Source organism: Amblyomma americanum, chromosome 1 (assembly GCF_052857255.1).
Source record: "Amblyomma americanum isolate KBUSLIRL-KWMA chromosome 1, ASM5285725v1, whole genome shotgun sequence".
In the NCBI taxonomy this organism is placed as follows: Eukaryota; Metazoa; Arthropoda; class Arachnida; order Ixodida; family Ixodidae; genus Amblyomma; species Amblyomma americanum.
This window is the reverse complement of record NC_135497.1, coordinates 122,075,079-122,092,273: the sequence shown is the minus strand read 5'-3', so window position 1 is coordinate 122,092,273 and position 17,195 is coordinate 122,075,079. Positions and strand designations below refer to the sequence as shown.

Here is a 17,195-nt window from a genome sequence, read left to right as displayed (position 1 = left end):
GCTAAATTATGCAAGAAAGGGTACACATGCTATACAAGCTAAAAAAGAAAAACCACATGCCGCTGTTCCAGACAGGGTTGCTGTTAGGCTAATATTCGAAACAGGATGATAGCTCTGAAGGGCCCAGCAGTATCTCAGATCCTTTCTCAGGGTGTTCACCTCCTGAGAGAACCAGTCACCAGGTCAGGGGACACCTGCACCCAATTTTGAAACCGACGGGCGTCCACTGGTTGGTTTTGAACTGGCCGCCTCCTGAAGATGAGGCAGACAACCAACCCACAAGGCCACGGCTGAGGTTGCGCGTTTTGTTTGTAATGTCAACTCTTACTTGGTTAAGTCAGCGTCATAGGCAGCTTGTTCATAGGGTCAACCCAGTGCTTTAATGGCTCGTGCACTTTGGAACACAGCAGTATCCCATGCATCCTTGTACAAGGATGGTACATACATGCACAAGTAGCAAAGACAGTGCAGCATACAGCAATCACAAGTCATGTTGTAGCCGGCTGCTGCCATGACCGACAGTGAAAAAATTGAGCCACACTATGAGGGTAAATGGTAATTTATGAATTAGATAGACATCGCAAGCGAATTGCAACATGAAGTAATGCCTGGACTGGTAATAAGAAAGTCCACAGGGTGAAGAAATTGACACAAAAATGGCAAAGTTGTTTCCCCCACACCACACTTAACAGCAGCTGTGGCCCCTCTCAGCGCGCGCACCCCCCCCCCCCCCCCAACCTTCGTGATACCACTGCCTCGATGTATACACGCGCGGGGCCGCGTGCCCTAGTCGCAAGATTCGCAGTGCATTCACACCCTTGACAGTACCGACGTTCACAGCATGAAGCGCGACAGGAGAGTCGCTTTCCCGGATGGTTTCATTCGAAACACAAGTAGACGGTCCAGACTTGTCAAAAGCATAGCCTCCTAGTGTACCTAGTAATTAGGAGGCGATGTCTTGACCCCGACGGGCTGAATACAGTCGATGTAGAACAAGACCTGCATCACTTCTGAGGTGCCGCAGATCTGTCCAGCAGCTGAGAAGCTGCAGATCTAGATATAAAATCAAGCAGCATGTGACCGTGCAACTATCGCTTTTTGACCGAACCGGCATCTCAGCCGCTGTGATTTGCAAGTACAAATGCACCAGTGCAGAAGCTCAGCGGACCATTTTTAAACGCCATGTGTTTCTAGGCACAATGCATGATGCATCGTGAGCCGTCCGCGAGCGGTGCTACACTCATTTTGAGTTCTATCCTGCGCGAGAAAGTCGGCACTTCAATCCCAAGGAACATGGTGGGAAGTTCCAAGTAAAACTAGACCGGCCCTCGACACTACAAGACGGCCAGACGTGCTCGCTTCGTGCTCCCGAATACCAGCAGCAATTTATCCAGTTGCCGGTCTCAGAACCTGCTCAAAAAAAAAAAAAAAAATCCTACAGGGGGTCAGTCAGCGCCCTCGGCATAACTGGAACGCCAAAACAGGCCACCTTGTCTGGTGCCTACAAAGCGCCAGTAAAGTTTCGACATCGATTCTATCTGCACGAGACCCAGCTCTCATGCACGCACACCGCCTCGCGGCGGCCACTGTTCCAGGCACGCTGCCCAGCCTTTCATCGTTGGCCTGAACTCGCCATGAGCAACACCGACGACCGAGCCGTTTGGACCATCCACGACCCAACATACCGTCTACTTTCACCACAAATCACAACCCTGGTGGTCAGAAATAACACAAATTTGCCAGCCGTGGACTCCAGGATCACCAGCAGGCCTTCAAGCTAGCAGCGTCCCGACACATTCGTGGAGCAACGCCGACCGCATCTAAACATCCGTTGCAGTGGACACATACCGTGATTCAGTTGCCTACAGACAATCGGCAGCTTACTCTCCTAGGAAAAATGCATCTACCTAAAACGCACGAGGCTAGCGACTCAACAATGAGCCGGGCGTTGTTAGAACGTGTCTTAACCTATTTCATGGCCTCATCGTTTCGAGACTCTCAAATCCAAACCGAGCCGTCTAGCTGATGCGGTTCCGCCGCTACGGCCAGACCCCACCTTTCTCGTCGCCATCTATGGACCCACCCTTCCTCGGCATGTTATCTTTGCTCTACCGCCTTAGAACCGCACCCGCCTAAAAAAGCGTGCAACGCTCAGTGTTTCAGCCAAGGAACATCTTGCGTGTCTGACACGCAATGGGTTCTCCGCTCCGTGCTGCCCGCGGCTTCCGCCTACCGGCAGACAAAACGACCCCCGAAGCCTGCCACGAATGTGAGCCTCAAATGTGCTGAACTTGACGGATCCCTCCCGCCACAAACACCCTGAAGCGACAAAGATTTTAACCGAATGGTACACAGACATTTGCATCCCAACCCAGTGCAGCTGCAGCAGAAGATGTATAATTAAGCACCAAGGATTTAGCACTCGTAGCCGCTCCGGAAACCCAACATTTGTAAGCCTCCACCGCCCGCTGCTATGCCAGACTCCCACCCAAGCACTCTGGTTCGCACCCAGGCTTGGTGCTGACATTACACCAGAAACCATCAGGGGAGCCATCCATCCAGTGCAACAGGTGAGCGGCCCAGCATGCCCCACTTCTGCGTTTCCTTTGCCCCCCCCCCCCGCCCCTTCAACTTACGACTTACAAAAGATAGTGTGCACTTCTTCAGCTACTCATTAGCCCACCCTTAAATCCAGCTCTTGCCTGAACCTTCAATGCCTTTCAAGTCCTCAATTCTCCAATTTCCATTTTTGAAGAGATCCTATATAAAATGGCTGATAAATGCCAAGCCTCAAACCCTCCCTGTAACACTACAGCCTCTCATGTCTTATAATGGAACTTCTGTGGGCCCTACAAGAATACCTTCTCAACCACATTACATTCACAGATACTCAACCAGACATCCTCATCATACAATACCATTTGTTGGGCGAGTCGGTGCTCACGATAATCCATAACAGCGTGACAGACGGGACAGAGAAGAGGGGACACAACACAGAGCACTGACTCACAACTAAAACATTTATTGGCCGCCAGCCAGTATAAATACTGCCCTGGTGGCCGGAAGGGAAACAAGCATGCTTGACTTGCGTGACATTCAAAATCGCCAGTACATCAGGCACGTGTCAACAGGTAAGTCATACGTGGGAGATATCACTGCTACAGCAGGCACAAAATTTGCATTCGCAAGTTAGCATTCACAATCAAGGTAACGGTTTTCCTTATCAGACAGTGCTACAGAGGGAGTACTGATACATTGGTCTGAGGTCCTAGCTATCATCATACAAAAAGCTGGTGGCATGTTTCCCTGTAGTGCTACAATATGCTAGTCTAACCTAGCACCACTGTTCAAAACGACCTCCCCACAAACTCATGTAGTACTCATATAAACACAGGAACATGTCACTATTTCATTTTCACACCCAGACAATCAGTCCTCAAGTGACCATGACCACCATACCTATGGCTACAACATTCAGGAAAGCACCACAGCAAAGTGGGCGAGTTGGTATTGCATCTTAAGGTACGAAACAGCGCAACTAACACGAAGGACCAGAAAAAGAAGAAACAACGGATACGCTCTGACTTAAAACTGTCTGTTTTAATCGAAAAACCACATATTTATAATCTCTAATCGCCGCGTCAGAGCCTCACGTCATCATCACAAACTGCAACCTAGTCCGGGCTCTACACCTGTAGACTGCGATGAGCGGAGTCAGTACGGCGGGATTAGAAAGATCAAGGTTATTACACATAAAAGAGCCCTGTGTACGAGAAATAACTTGTAGCAACACAGACAGATTAAAACAGACAGTTGTAAGTCAGCTCGTGTCCGTGTTTCTTCTTTTTCTGGTCCTTCGTGTTAGCTGCGCTGTTTCGTACCTTAACAAAGCACCACTCACCAAAAAACACTGCAGAGAGTACCTGAAAGGTCTTTGCCTCTATTGCTACATCCTCCCACTTTCCATCATTGACCTCACCCATCAGGAAGGATCATACATTAGGCAACCTTGTACAAGCATGGTTGCGAACCTAATAACATGCCACACTATTTATTCTATTTATTATACATACTATAGGTCCTGTCAGGACTGACAGGAATGGTGTGAACAGTGAAATTAAAATTTAATAAACACGCGAATGCAGTAAACCCGAACACAGTCAAAGCACAGTATCAGGTGCTAAGTTAAACACCGTGAAAAGTTAAGATGTGCTTGCAGCACACCAATCAGGATAAAACCAAATCCGAAAAAAATGTTGTGTTTAGTGGCGCATAAGCATCTAAGGCTATCATGCGGCAAACACATGATAAAGTAAATTGTCTAAAGGCACGGCTTAGTGGCGCATAAGCATCTAAGGCTATCATGCAGAAAACACATGATAAAGGAAATTGTCTGAACGCATGGCTAAAGGTAAAAGCTTTAAAGAGGGTTGGTAACCTCAGCAGTTGTCCTGGCTGGCAAGGATCTTGAGGCTCCCAACCATTGAAATAGACACCTCAGCCTTCTTCTCAGGGATGCATAGAGTTTCTTACTTTTACCTAGAGGGAAAGCTGGCGCCCCGCCTATGGGAGTTCGCATGTAGCTTCCTCGAGACCACCTCTGCCACCACAGGCACTCAAGCATCATGGGACTGACAGCTACCGACTGCAGAACCACAACTTTTGACCAAGAAAAAATGCAAAAATAACCAATGTATGATAATGCCCTAACATTCGAATATCCTGTCTATAAATTGCAAAAAAATGAGCAGAAAAGCATGTAAATGTAAAGTTGCCCAAAATAAGCGTTGGCTTGCTCTCCTATTGGCCTAGTATTGCAGACAAGAAAAGCCAACATTTCGTGCTTAACAGGCGCACTTTTAAGAAGAAGTATGTTTTAAAAGAACGTTGTCGCTTAAACACTTTATGAGGTTTAAAAAAAAATGGCACTTCGGAAAACAAAAACTTTTTATTGGCGTCGTATGCTGTTGCGTTTTCGCTACTATGGCTTTTGCGCACTACGTTTGCGCCGAAGTTGTCTGCAACGCGGGGCACGCTGTGGACGAAATGGGATATCTAAGTAACACCACTCTGTCTTCCCGAAAAAATCCGACTGTCTCGCACCAAGTAGCTCACGGCCATGATGCTTTCCAGCGCCCATGGTGCCGAGATGCAGTGCCGCCAGCTTTCCCTCCAGTTAATAGTAAGAAACTTTACGCAGGAATGAGAAAGTTGCTGAGGTGCATCAAAGACAAGTGAGGCGCTGGGTTAGAACTTGGTTTATCAAGAAAATCAGCTTCATTTAAAAGAGTGTAGACACCTAATTTTGGTGGCATGTTTTCTTCTCTACAATGATGCGCCAGACACTACTACAATGAATAACCATGTGATATTTGCCTACGACTGCTAGATAGTTTATAATAGATTTTGTTTCTGTCATGCTGTTTTAGTTTCAACAGCCGAACGATGGCCATGACGTCAAAGAGTGCTTTTGAGTCATGTGACGCACGCCCATATAATCGCTGCTTCATCGTTTTAATTTACTGCCGAATTGAAGCCAGCCTTTCTCAAGAGCCGGAATGACAACTAATGTGGAAGCAGCAATTATATTGTATTTTCATGTTTCACGTGACCTGTAAACACACGCTGACGTCACAATCCTCATTCGGCTGTTGAAACCGAAACAGCACGAGAAAGAAATGCGATCATAAATTCTTTAGCGGTCGTAGGAGAATACCAGATGGTTATCAATGTACAATTAATGCCTTACGTATCATTACAAACAAGAGAACACGCACGCGAAAGTTAGGTGTCTATAGTACTCTTTTAACATCCCAAAGCAACTCCGGCTACGAGGGATGCTGTACTGGAGGGCTCCGGAAATTTCGGCCACACTGGGGTTCTTTAACGTGCACAGACACCGCACAGTACAGAGGTCTCTAGAATTTCGCCTCCATGTAAATTCGACCAGCACGGCCGGATCGAACCAGAGTCTTTCGGGTCAGCAGCCGAGTGTCATAACCACTAAGCCACCACGACGACCATTATCACCTAAGAGCAGCGATGCATGGAAAAGGATGTGTTGATTACAAAATTGAGTAAAGTACTTTTTTAGTTTTTCAAGTTTGAGCATGACAGTAAAATATAGTTTGGTGTGAGCTCGTCTCCACATCTTTCACAAAGAGGTTTGTCTTGATTCGTCAGTAAGAAATTGTGTCAGGTGTGTGTGTCCTATGCGGAGACGACATAAAATAACTTCCATAAAGTGCTCCTGGTGCGTACAGGTCTTCCATTCTTTGAGGACAGGCTTTACAAAAAGCTTGTTCTTTATTTCACTGTCCCAAGTTGTCTGCCATTTAGCCTTCAAATTACTATGTACTAATTTCATTCAGTCTCTATGGGGCATGCCAAACTTTCTTGATTGCATGACTGTGAGCTTCTGCAGGCACAGAGGTTGGTTCTTTCATCTACATCTATTCCAATATGGCTTGGCCCGCAGCAGAATTTTATCATATGCCCGTGTTGCGACTTTTTCTATGCTGTCTATTATGCTTCCTACTAATGGTTTGGCAGCGTTTTTGCAATGCAATGTCGTGAGAAGGCTGAGTGAATCTGTGTAGGTGATGCCATTTTCAATACTGTTACTTATTACTCTGCTTACAGCTACAGAGACAGCATAACATTCAGCAGTAAAAATGTATGCAGTTTAGCAGCCTTACCATTTTTTTGCCAGTTTCCTTGCGCTTCCGACATAGTCTGCTGTTTTGAGCCGTCAGTGTAAAATTCTGTGTAGTTCACTTATTTTTCTTGTAGTGCCAAGAATTCCTGTAGCGTGTGTTCGCGTGGTGTTAGTTTTTCAAAAAGTGTGTAAATGTAAAGTCACATACAGTGGGGAGGCTGTACCATGGGAGCAGTGGGTCGTGCCTTGAGGCGACATCAGGAAGGGTATCCAGTATTCCTAACATTTGACAACTGTCCTCAAAGCGTAGAAGAAGTAGAGGTCTGATGACTGGGGTTTGTTGTTGAACAGTGTTCTGGAAGTGCACTTTGTAACTATGGGATAGCAGAGCCGTTCTAGCAGGGAAACGGATTTTCAGGACACATGTGCCTGTGAGCATAGTTCTGTCTGTAAGGGAGGGTTCATTGATTTTGACATAGAGACTGTTTATGAAGAATGTTCTCTATGCGCCAGTTGAGAGACGTAAACCAAGGTTATGCAAGAGGTCCAATCGTCTTAGGTATGATGGCCTCGCAGACCCATACACGATGCACCCGTAATCTAGGCAGGATCGAACTAGAGCACGATAAATGTGCAAAAAGGCATGTCTTATCGGACCCCCACTGTTTTCATGAAAGCACCTCTAGAACATTTAGGATCAGGAAGCTTTCTCTTCAGGTTGTTTGTGTGTGGAAGAAATGTGAGCTTTTTACCAAAAGTTATACCTAGAAATTTGTGCTGCTATTTTACTGGCAATTCGGTTTCCCTTAGATGGAGGGTGGGATTGCTCTGTAAGCCTCGTTTGCGAGAGAACATGACGGGCACTGTTTTCTGAGCAGAGAACTGGAATCAGTTTCTGTCTGCCCATGCTGCTAGTTAGTTTATTTATTGTTAATTGTACTTGTCTCTCGCATGTTGATATGTTTGTTGACGTGCAGGGCTATCTGAAGATCATTAAAACAAACTGAGTACATAATTGATTTTGGATTATTTGGGTTAATGAATTCATTTTCCCGACAAAGTGTTGTGCTTATAACACACTCCGAGGTACCCCATTCTCTTGAACAAAGTTCTTTGAGAGGGTTGAACCTAGGCATACAAGAAATGGTTGGATAGGAAGTCATTTAGGCAGTTCAACAGTCTTCCACGGATGTCAAGTTCTGCTAGGTCGCAGAGTATCCTGAAACTCCAAGTTGTGTGGTATGCTTTTTCGAGATCAAAGAAGACCGCAAGACAGTGCTAGTGCTGTTGATGTATGAAAGCCTCTCAGGCAATATTTTCGAGGCAAACTAAATGGTTTGTTGTCGAGCATGCCTTTTTAAAAACACACTGATGAATATCAATGAGTTCCCAAGATTCAAGCATGAAGGTTAACCTGATATTCAAAACGCTTTCAGAAGACTTTGCGAGGAAGCTGGTAAGAGCTGTTGGTAAGAGCAGCCAACACCAGCAGGGGGTGTTGGCTGCTTTTCCAGTTTCAGGAATGGTACTATAATGGCTTTCAAGCTTCCGGAATTTTTCCTGGTGTCCAAATTTTGTTAAAAATTTCAAAAGTGCTTCTACAGAAGGTTGGGAAAGATGTGCCAGCATTTCGTAATGTATTTCGGTTTGGTTTGGTTTATGGGGGTTTAAGGTCCCAAAGCGACTCAGGCTATGAGGGACGCCGTAGTGAAGGGCTCCGGAAATTTCGACCACCTGGGGTTCTTTAACGTGCACTGACATCGCACAGTACACGGGCCTCTAGAATTTCACCTCCATCGAAATTCGACCGCCGCGGCCGGGATCGAACCCGCGTCTTTCGGGCCAGCAGCCGAGCGCCGTAACCACTCAGCCACCGCGGCGGCCTGTAATGTATTTCATCAGGGCTGGAAGCAGTCTGTTTGCAGACAGATAGAACTGTTTATTTCTTGGATTGTAATTAATCTCTTGAATGGTTCATTTGTGTAACCACTTGTTAGAAGTTATTTTTCTCAGCTGTGTTGTTGTATTTTAAAAAATATTCTGTGTAGTGTGAGGAACTGGAAACACATGAGAAATGTTCACCTAGGATGTATGCTTGTTCCTCTATACTTGTTTGTGTATCAGGGGCTGTAAGAAAAAAAAAAAACTGTGAAAGGGGAGAAGTTGCTATTTAATTAATGAACTTGCTCCCACACTTTTTTGGATGTGATTAAACTGTTTACATACGATATGTATTTTTTTCAGGAAGCTTTCTCGACACTGCGATGAATACACCGTGCATTAGCTCTCGCCTTTTTGAAGTTTATAAGGTTCTCGTGCTTGAGTACCTGTGAAAAATTCCACTGGCTTTATTTTGCTCTTTTTTCACTTCTCTACATTTTCTGTTATACGACACCTTGTGGTTCTGTCTAACCACTCCCAAGGACTGAGGGATAGCTAGGCGCGCCGCAGCAATGATACAATATGTAAATATTTCATTAAGTTCCTCAACGCTAAGATGATCCGCAAATAATTTTTATAGGGCAGCCTTTTCCCGAAACAGCTCCCAGTCAGCTACGTGGAGCTTCCAAAAACGTGGTTAGGTTGGAATGAATGATGGTGGTGATTACTGGTTATTTACTACTGGAAGGTGATCACTTTCAAAGGGGTTATTCAGAACGTCACATTTAAAATCTACAAAACCGAGGGTGAACCAAAAGACAGGTCTATGCAGCACATTTTTCCAGAGCTTGGAGGAGCATGGGTTTCCCTGTACTAAGCAGGAAAATATTATTGGACAGAATAAAATCCTCTAATATACGACATCTAGTGTCAGTTTGTGCTTCTAGATCACATAACGCGCCTGTTAAGTGTGGCTTGAGGTATATAGAATATATTGTAATTGTTTTGAAATGTAGAACAGTGACTGCAACAGCTTCATATGTAGTTTTAAGTTTGACCTCGTGAGTTGCAACACCACTCTGTACTATAATAGCGACACCTCCAGAGAGTCTACTTGAGTGCTCTCTGCCACAGCGGAAGACTATTTAAAATGTTATGTTGAGGTCCTTAGTTTCTTTCCTGTAAGCATAGCGCCACGGGAGAAAATGAATTTAAGAGGTCCTTTACGTTGCTGTAGTTGTTCAGTAGTCCTTGGCAGTTCCAATGAATTAGGAACACCATTTTTTCTGTTTTTTTTTTTTGGGGGGGGGGGGGGGGGGGGGGATACAGTTAAAAACCTAGGCTCCTGGTTTATTGGAGCCTGTAATTGAGTTTTTGGTTTTCTGGCATGCTCAAGTGAGCTGTGCCACCCCTGCATTGTGGATGTGCTGGGGATTGTGTCCATTGCCTCACTGGAAGTGCTGGAGTTCCATGGAGAAGGCACGGGTGTGCGATATGCAGACCTCCCCCGATGGGGAGAGGTCTTTTGGGCTGCCGACCTGAGGGTTGGTTGGCCCTTTTCTAGAGATGGCAGGGCGGCCTACACCGCGTCTGCCAGGGGCGCAGATGACCCTGCCGCAGGCTCGCTGTGTGTGGCCTGGGTGGGCTTGAATGTTGGACGTTGTCTTTTAGCTCTAGAAGGTCCCCACTTGGCATTTGTTTTAGCTTGTAGCCCATGCCCAAGGCATCAGTCAGGTTTTTACAACCAAGAATGTGGATAATGTTCAGGCAGTTATTTGTCTTTTCGCTGTGCAGAACGTGGAATTTCGGGAAAGTTTCCTAGGATTTCTGGAGGTACTGGGCTCTCACATCGGTCCGCATTCGTTTTAGAGGGCAATCATTTTGTTGTGAAGGGGGAGCCATCAAATTAGTGTACTGTTCAGCCACGGTGTCAGCCGCCCATCATGGAGCCCAACGAGGGGATGCGACAGGAACTTCCAAACAAGTCCTGCCCACGCCAGCTGTACACCCAAACTATAACCAAATATGACGCAACTCAGGGTGGTTGGCCACACAAGGTTAAGCCTCGCCGCCAGGAAAAATGGGAAATCCAATAAGCGAATAGAAAACAGGAGCCGTGAGAAAGAAGACAGGAAAGTAAAAGATGGATAGGAGGACAGGAAAAGTCAACTGCTGAGTTCCCCTTGGTTGGCTCAGACCGGAGGTGCTGTCTACAGGAAGCTGGGGCCAAAGTGGTGTGTTGCCTCCGCTGAGGAGCCTTTAAGGGTCCAAACGCTCGGCATCGGCTCAACCACCAGGATCCCCTTTTCCCCGGACACAGCTGAGCCACGCATGGCTAAGCGCGGGTGCTCGGGTCCGCAGTGGTCCACTGGTAACCATCATCCCCCTGCGGGGATGTCCCTGCCGATTCTCAGGAATCCGTGGTGTTGCAACTAGCCAAAATCTGCACGTTGCAGATGCCCGTGCAAGCCAATATGAGAATGCAACAAGTTCACCTTATACAGAAGGTAAGAACAGTGCATTAGGGAAGACTTAAGCATTCTAAAACGCCAGAAGAGAACACTTGTACCTATTTGGCAAGAACTGCATTTCTGGAAGCATGTTCCAGACTTGCGCTGCTTACAATAAGAAGGAATATTTATGGCGATTTTTACAAAACTTTTACTCTTTCACGTGGCTGCGATGCTTACCTTGAGTGATCTGTGTCGTGCATTTGCTTATGTATTGCTACTTAGTATTACCAACTAAGTTCATGATTTTATAGCCTTTCTTATATTTGCAAACAAATGAGGTGGTGTAGCAATTACTAATGAGATCATGGTAAGCAAGAGGCCAGGGAGCAGCATGGCAGTGAGGCCATCTATGGGATGTTGCATGCTGAGCACGGTTCCTAGGGACAATAGTTGGAAGCAGCACTGACATTGTCCAAGCTGAGCTGGCATGTACGCGCCAACTGTAGACACACCTGCTACACAGCATTCTGTCGGCGGTGCAGTTAATCCGATTTATTCCTGGCCTCAGAACACTGGAGAACCAGATCACATCTCGCGCAAGGAATCTGCACCCGGCCACACCTGTGCATTTTTGCATGAGCATAGAGGACAACCACACTGTACCTAATTATCTCGGAGTCAGGCGGTGCCAACATTGTACAGGGCTTTCCACTGCACAGGGAAGCTGACTTGTAGGTTTTGCTATTCGTTTGTTCAGATTTTCACACATGTTGAACCTCAGAGAACTAATATTAGTTTTTCGAATGCAGTGTTTTGCTTTAAGCTATTTTGCTGGTATACCCATTTAACTTCTGAATTGGTTGACGAGCAAAAGGGTGTTTGAATTAGATGCAACGGCTCAGTTCGAAACTTGCAAACTACGAGTTGTGTACACACTTAAACATGCGCGCACTCATTCCTGCGTGCTTTACTGTATTCCTTTTGACTGCCACTTGAGCAATTGTACAAAAAAAAAGAGAAAGGGCTCCCTAACCCAGCTATAATTCACATCTACGGCCGTCTTGTACACAAGCTCTTGATGATCACACTCAGCTTCATGAAACACTGCCAACTGACACATTATGCAATAATGATGTGTCAGTTAGGAGCTAAGCTATGTAGCTTTTCACACACCTAAAAATACACTGCTCTACTGCTCTAGCCACACCATCATAACCACATAAGAATGACAATTTAGGAGATTTCTCTCCACACAAATTGATTGCCAGTCTGTAACAAATAATAACAAATAGCACCAAGTAAATATAAAATGCAGTGAATGCAGCCACACATATTCGCATAACTTCAACGCATGTTAAAACATGCTGTGCTAGCTACAAAAGAATTCATTCATTGGCCGCGAGTGAGCTGGCTGGTGCACTGTGCACACCAAAATGGCGCTGAGTGATAATTATGTATGTAGCTAAATGTGTGTGCTTTCTGCTTTTTCATGCACTCTTAAGCATGCCATGGCGGCGTATTTGTGGATAAGTATAACAGCGTGCTGATAGTCTGTGAAAGTTGGCGCTGACACCCAGGTCTGGTGCTTTACTCGTGCGGCACATTTCCTACTACGGTACTTATCTGTGTCGAGATTCACCGAATTTCCCCTTTGATACTACCGAGAACATTGCACAGACACACTTCTGGTCTATATGCTGCCTTCATTGTGCGTGGGTATGATGCAGCTGCACAGTCCCGGTGCTGGCTGAGGCAGGTACAGGCAGACAAACTATTTTGTCTCCTTCACAAAAGTCGCTACTGACATCAGCACCACTGCACCTTTGTGATGATGTGGCGCAAAGGAGGTCTGTAGAAAAGAATCAAGTTGTTTCTGTTTTGTTCTCTCCTTAAAAGAGAGCAAGTATGCCAAGACTATGAACTGACCAGGCATTCTCTCTTGCAAGTCTGCGGTAGTTATCCCAATTAATGGGGAGAAAAACAAAACAAAAGGAATATAGCGGTCTTGCCTTTGCACCAAACCACCCCACCTTCTCCCTCACAATGCTCCTTTCACATGATGGAGCTGGGCCGTTACACTGCCAGACCTTTGTCCCTTCTTCTGGTCTTGCTTTGCACAATATGCATCCCATGTGTGATACCTGCCAACTACCATTATGCCCTCCCAGGCTCCTGATGTAACCCGCTAGGACACCCTTCTCCCTTTCCCCACAAAGTTTTATGAAATGTTCCATTTCACTAGCTCAGAAACGGGCACCTGGCTTGCATGGCGCATGTGTGTAACCATGTCATTTACAGTGATGCCAATCTGTAGCGACACTGATGGTATCATAGGCCACAAACTTCCAGGTTCCTATCTATTAATGTCAGCTTGTGTGCATTTAACAAGAACGTTACTGCCATCACCTTCACTGCTGATGCATGCAGGTGGACACTAGACTTTCGGAGCCAATCTTTTATACTGCCTTTTGCTGTTGTAAAAACGCAACAGAAATATGCTGAACCAGCAGAAAATCCAACAGGCAGCGTCTGAACCACAAGGTCTAAGACTGAAACATGCCCTTTAGTGTAAAAAATCCAGCCTCCAGACTTTGATAAAAAAAAAAAAAACTAGCTTTCAAACATACATTAGCCTTAATAGAAAGCTGACCGTTTCTCTGACATCCGAAAAATTTGTTCACGGCTGCAATAGCTTCAACCAATTTGGCTTTGATTTAGCCTTCATTACGTACCTAGAACGCTCTGGTGATTATAGTGCAGCTATTTACAAGGTTCTCCACAAAAAGCACTCAGAAATAAAGCTGGGGACAATTATCACAGATTTATGTCATGCCTGTGCAAGTGGGAGATTTGAACGGAATTTGAAGGAACTGGTAGGTATGCCATTGGGCTACGACCACAAATCAACCAACGAATGTTCAAGTATACTAATCTTTCTGGTTTTCAAAGCTCTCAAGATGCGCTCACACATTTACAATCTGCCCTTTCCATGAGATCGAGGTGCGATCTGGGAAGAGTGCGAAAATTCAACTGCTACAAAAAGACTGATTCAAAAAATGTGCATGTGAACACCACAGGCATGATTGGTTCAGCGGGGCGCTACCTATGCATGCGGAGTGGCAGGTGAATGCTTGTAGCTGCTGCCTGCAACTGTTGCCAACATGGCTTGCGCACATGTGCTTGCAAGCTAGCAGTTTGTTTTTAACTGGCAGAGCGAGGGAGATGGCAGAGGAAGAGAGGCACGCATACACAGAGAAACCTTGTTAAAAAGGCAGATTGTTATCAAAGCTAGTAGAAGTAATGATGCCATTAAACCATTGCTCCTTTAAACTTACAATCTACAAGCAGGTATATCAAGCAAACAGTCTTTTAGTGGTGCTGGAATACCAGTGCATGAATTAACTCTTGCAGCCCAACAGCGGATGCTTATAACTGTGTTGATCAATTATGAGAAGCTTAGCATCTTTCAGATACTTTGCCATGGAGGTGGATATGCTCATTAAAGGGTCCCTGAAAAGGGTGTTTGAGGCTGTCGATAAAATGCTCATATTATTTAGAGTACAGGCCAATGAGCGTTCATGCCGAGTACAAGACCTCAAAAGCGAGCCGATAATTTAAAATACAATTTTTAAAACTGCCGCTTCCGCGCCTAGCGGCGACCTGCAGTGCAGGGCTATCGCCCGAATCCGCGCTCGTTACGTCAGCAGCAGACTGCTAGCATTGGTTCGCACGGGTCGACAGCCGGCAGAGGGGGCGAGTGCGAGGGGCCGGCGGAGGAGTGCTGACTTTTCAGCAAGCAAAAAGTGACGAGAGGGGAGGGAAAGGCGCGAAGACGTGCAAATTCAAATTTTGATTCCAGATAACCCAGTTTCCACAAAACGCATAAAAAAATTCTTGCTGGAGGATATTTGTGAAGCAGCATCCTTTAGCCCCTTTCACAGCCCCTTTAAGCTGATAAATTGTACAAATGAGCCTCTTAAGATTTGCAAATATGGCGGCGAACTCAAAATATTAAATTTTCAACAGTGCAGAGTAGTTTCAGAGATTTGAGCCCAGTAAAAACCCAGTCCACTTGCAGAAAGGGCTGCAGTATACTGTTTGATGGATCTCAAATAACTAGTATGTACCCTCACATCATGCTGCTTGAAAATATATCAATACAGTCACCAAATGGTTTTTCGGATGGTTTTTAAGACTCTGCAATACCCGAAAAATGGTTCGAACAGCATGTAATATCAGTGAACTAAAGAAAAAAAGGAAGCAATAAACAGTGAACCTTTTTAATGCGAACATCTTGAAACATTGGTGCAGGTTTGCAAAATGATTAATGTGTGACATCTTGTATAGAAGTATGATTGTGATTATGCCATAGGAGGGTTAAACCAGTCCTTTATGGTCTGAGAATGAGAACTGCACCAGCACGGACTCGCGGATTTTGTCGTGTAGCACGCTAGTGGGCAGCATCCCATTCTTAGCAAGTTCCTCTGTTCCACCTGCTGCATGTTTGCAGGCTGTGGCCTGCATACAGTTTGCATCACTGTCATAGCAGCTGCCATCTCTGGGTCCAGAAAGTGCAGTGATAGCCTAGGCGTGTTCCTAATCTACTTATTGCCAACCTGTTCTCATGTGCACTATGGAAGCTAGCCTGTGCGCCCAAACAGCGCCCGTGACGTCGCGTACAAACTATCTATGCATGCAGTGTTCTGAGCATTACATGGCGGCCTCACAATGCAACTGACATGCCACAACTGTGCTAATGCACAGCTGCTAAAGCATGATACAACTCTGGAAAAGAAAAAAAGCTGGCAACAACAGTCTTGTGCTTATATAATTTCATGTTGTGGAGAAGTGCGTGCCAGTCAACCAAAGGTGAGTGAGCAACCCCTTTTGAGAATGCCTGTGTGTGCGCAACCGCTCCTCCTGCGCACTGCTATGTGTCCCCTTCTCCTCCGAGCAATCCCCCTTCTCTAGACCTTCCCCTTACCATAAACTGCTGCCATGGCACGACAACAACGCGAAATCGAAAATAAATGCACATGGATGCATTTCGCCCCCTACAGGTATGATCCGCTTTCGCAAGGCGCTAGCTGTGCATGTGAAGTGGCAGGTGTATGCCTGCAGCCGTCGCATCAACCTGTTGGCAGCATGAAATGCTCATGCGCGATATAAGCCAACGGTTTGTGTGCAGGTGGTGGAGCGCAGGAGATATCGTGTCACCGCCCTCGCTTCTGTATTTGCAGTTGGTCCAATGTGTCCACATGATGTGCATCGTGAAGCTATAGTAGGATACAACTTAAAAACACAGCAGTTGGCAACAATGGGCCATGATCCATGACGTCCTGTATTACTCTGCTAGCCAATCACTACAGTAAGCATAATCAGATTTTTAATGTTTGACTTTATTAAACAAGTGCAGGTACCAAGATTCTAGAGCTTATAATTTTTCCTTGTGATCAGTTTCTTGTTTAGGTAACAAGAAAAGTTGAGGAAAGTTTTAACAGTGGACTACCTTTTTGTCCTGGAGGAATTCCGTGCAGAAGTCCTGAATGTACGTGGAGCTTCAGTTGAGACTTAAGTTGTATCCAACTACAGTAGTGACATTTATTTTCCTTCAGAAAAAAAGATCAACTTCAGTGCACGTGCAAATTATGGCCATATCGTAGCCGATTACGCGGATAATTATCCAATGAGTGGAATGTTTTACAGCATAGCCTGGCAAAACGCGTTTTTAAATATCCACGGACAAGTTCTGACCCTTGAGGTGGATTCACACGGTGGACCAATGGTCCGTGGAGCATGCGTCATGTAACAACCCCCTTCTGTTCCTGGTTCCTATACAGAGAAAAGCTATGCATGCATATCTAATCTGCTTATCACCAATCCTTCGACCTTCACCTTTGCAGGTGGCGATAAGCTGATTATGCATGGGAACTGTCGTCATACTGCAGTCACCAAAATCACAGGCCAAGCGCAACCCTCAGAGTGGAAGTAGGACGGGATGCAACACCTGGTCTGCAGGCCAATGGTCTTTCGTGTGAAACCACCTAGCGGGATCCAGACAACAGACGAAATCGCCATTTCGGTAGCGAGCGGCGCAGGGAGGAAAAAAGAGAAAAAGAAATGCAAGCGCCTTTTTCCTCTTGGATTCTGGCAGCGGTCTGCAGTGTTTGTAGAAGTACAATGATGAGTGCGGCACCAATGGT

The 17,195-nt window shown here is 45.7% G+C and overlaps 1 protein-coding gene across 3 annotated transcripts in view; it reads right to left on the bottom strand.

The window, feature by feature from the left end:
- Positions 1-17,195, bottom strand: part of LOC144113567 (uncharacterized) — a 78,109-nt gene that overhangs the window by 47,385 nt on the left and 13,529 nt on the right. The window lies entirely within an intron of this gene.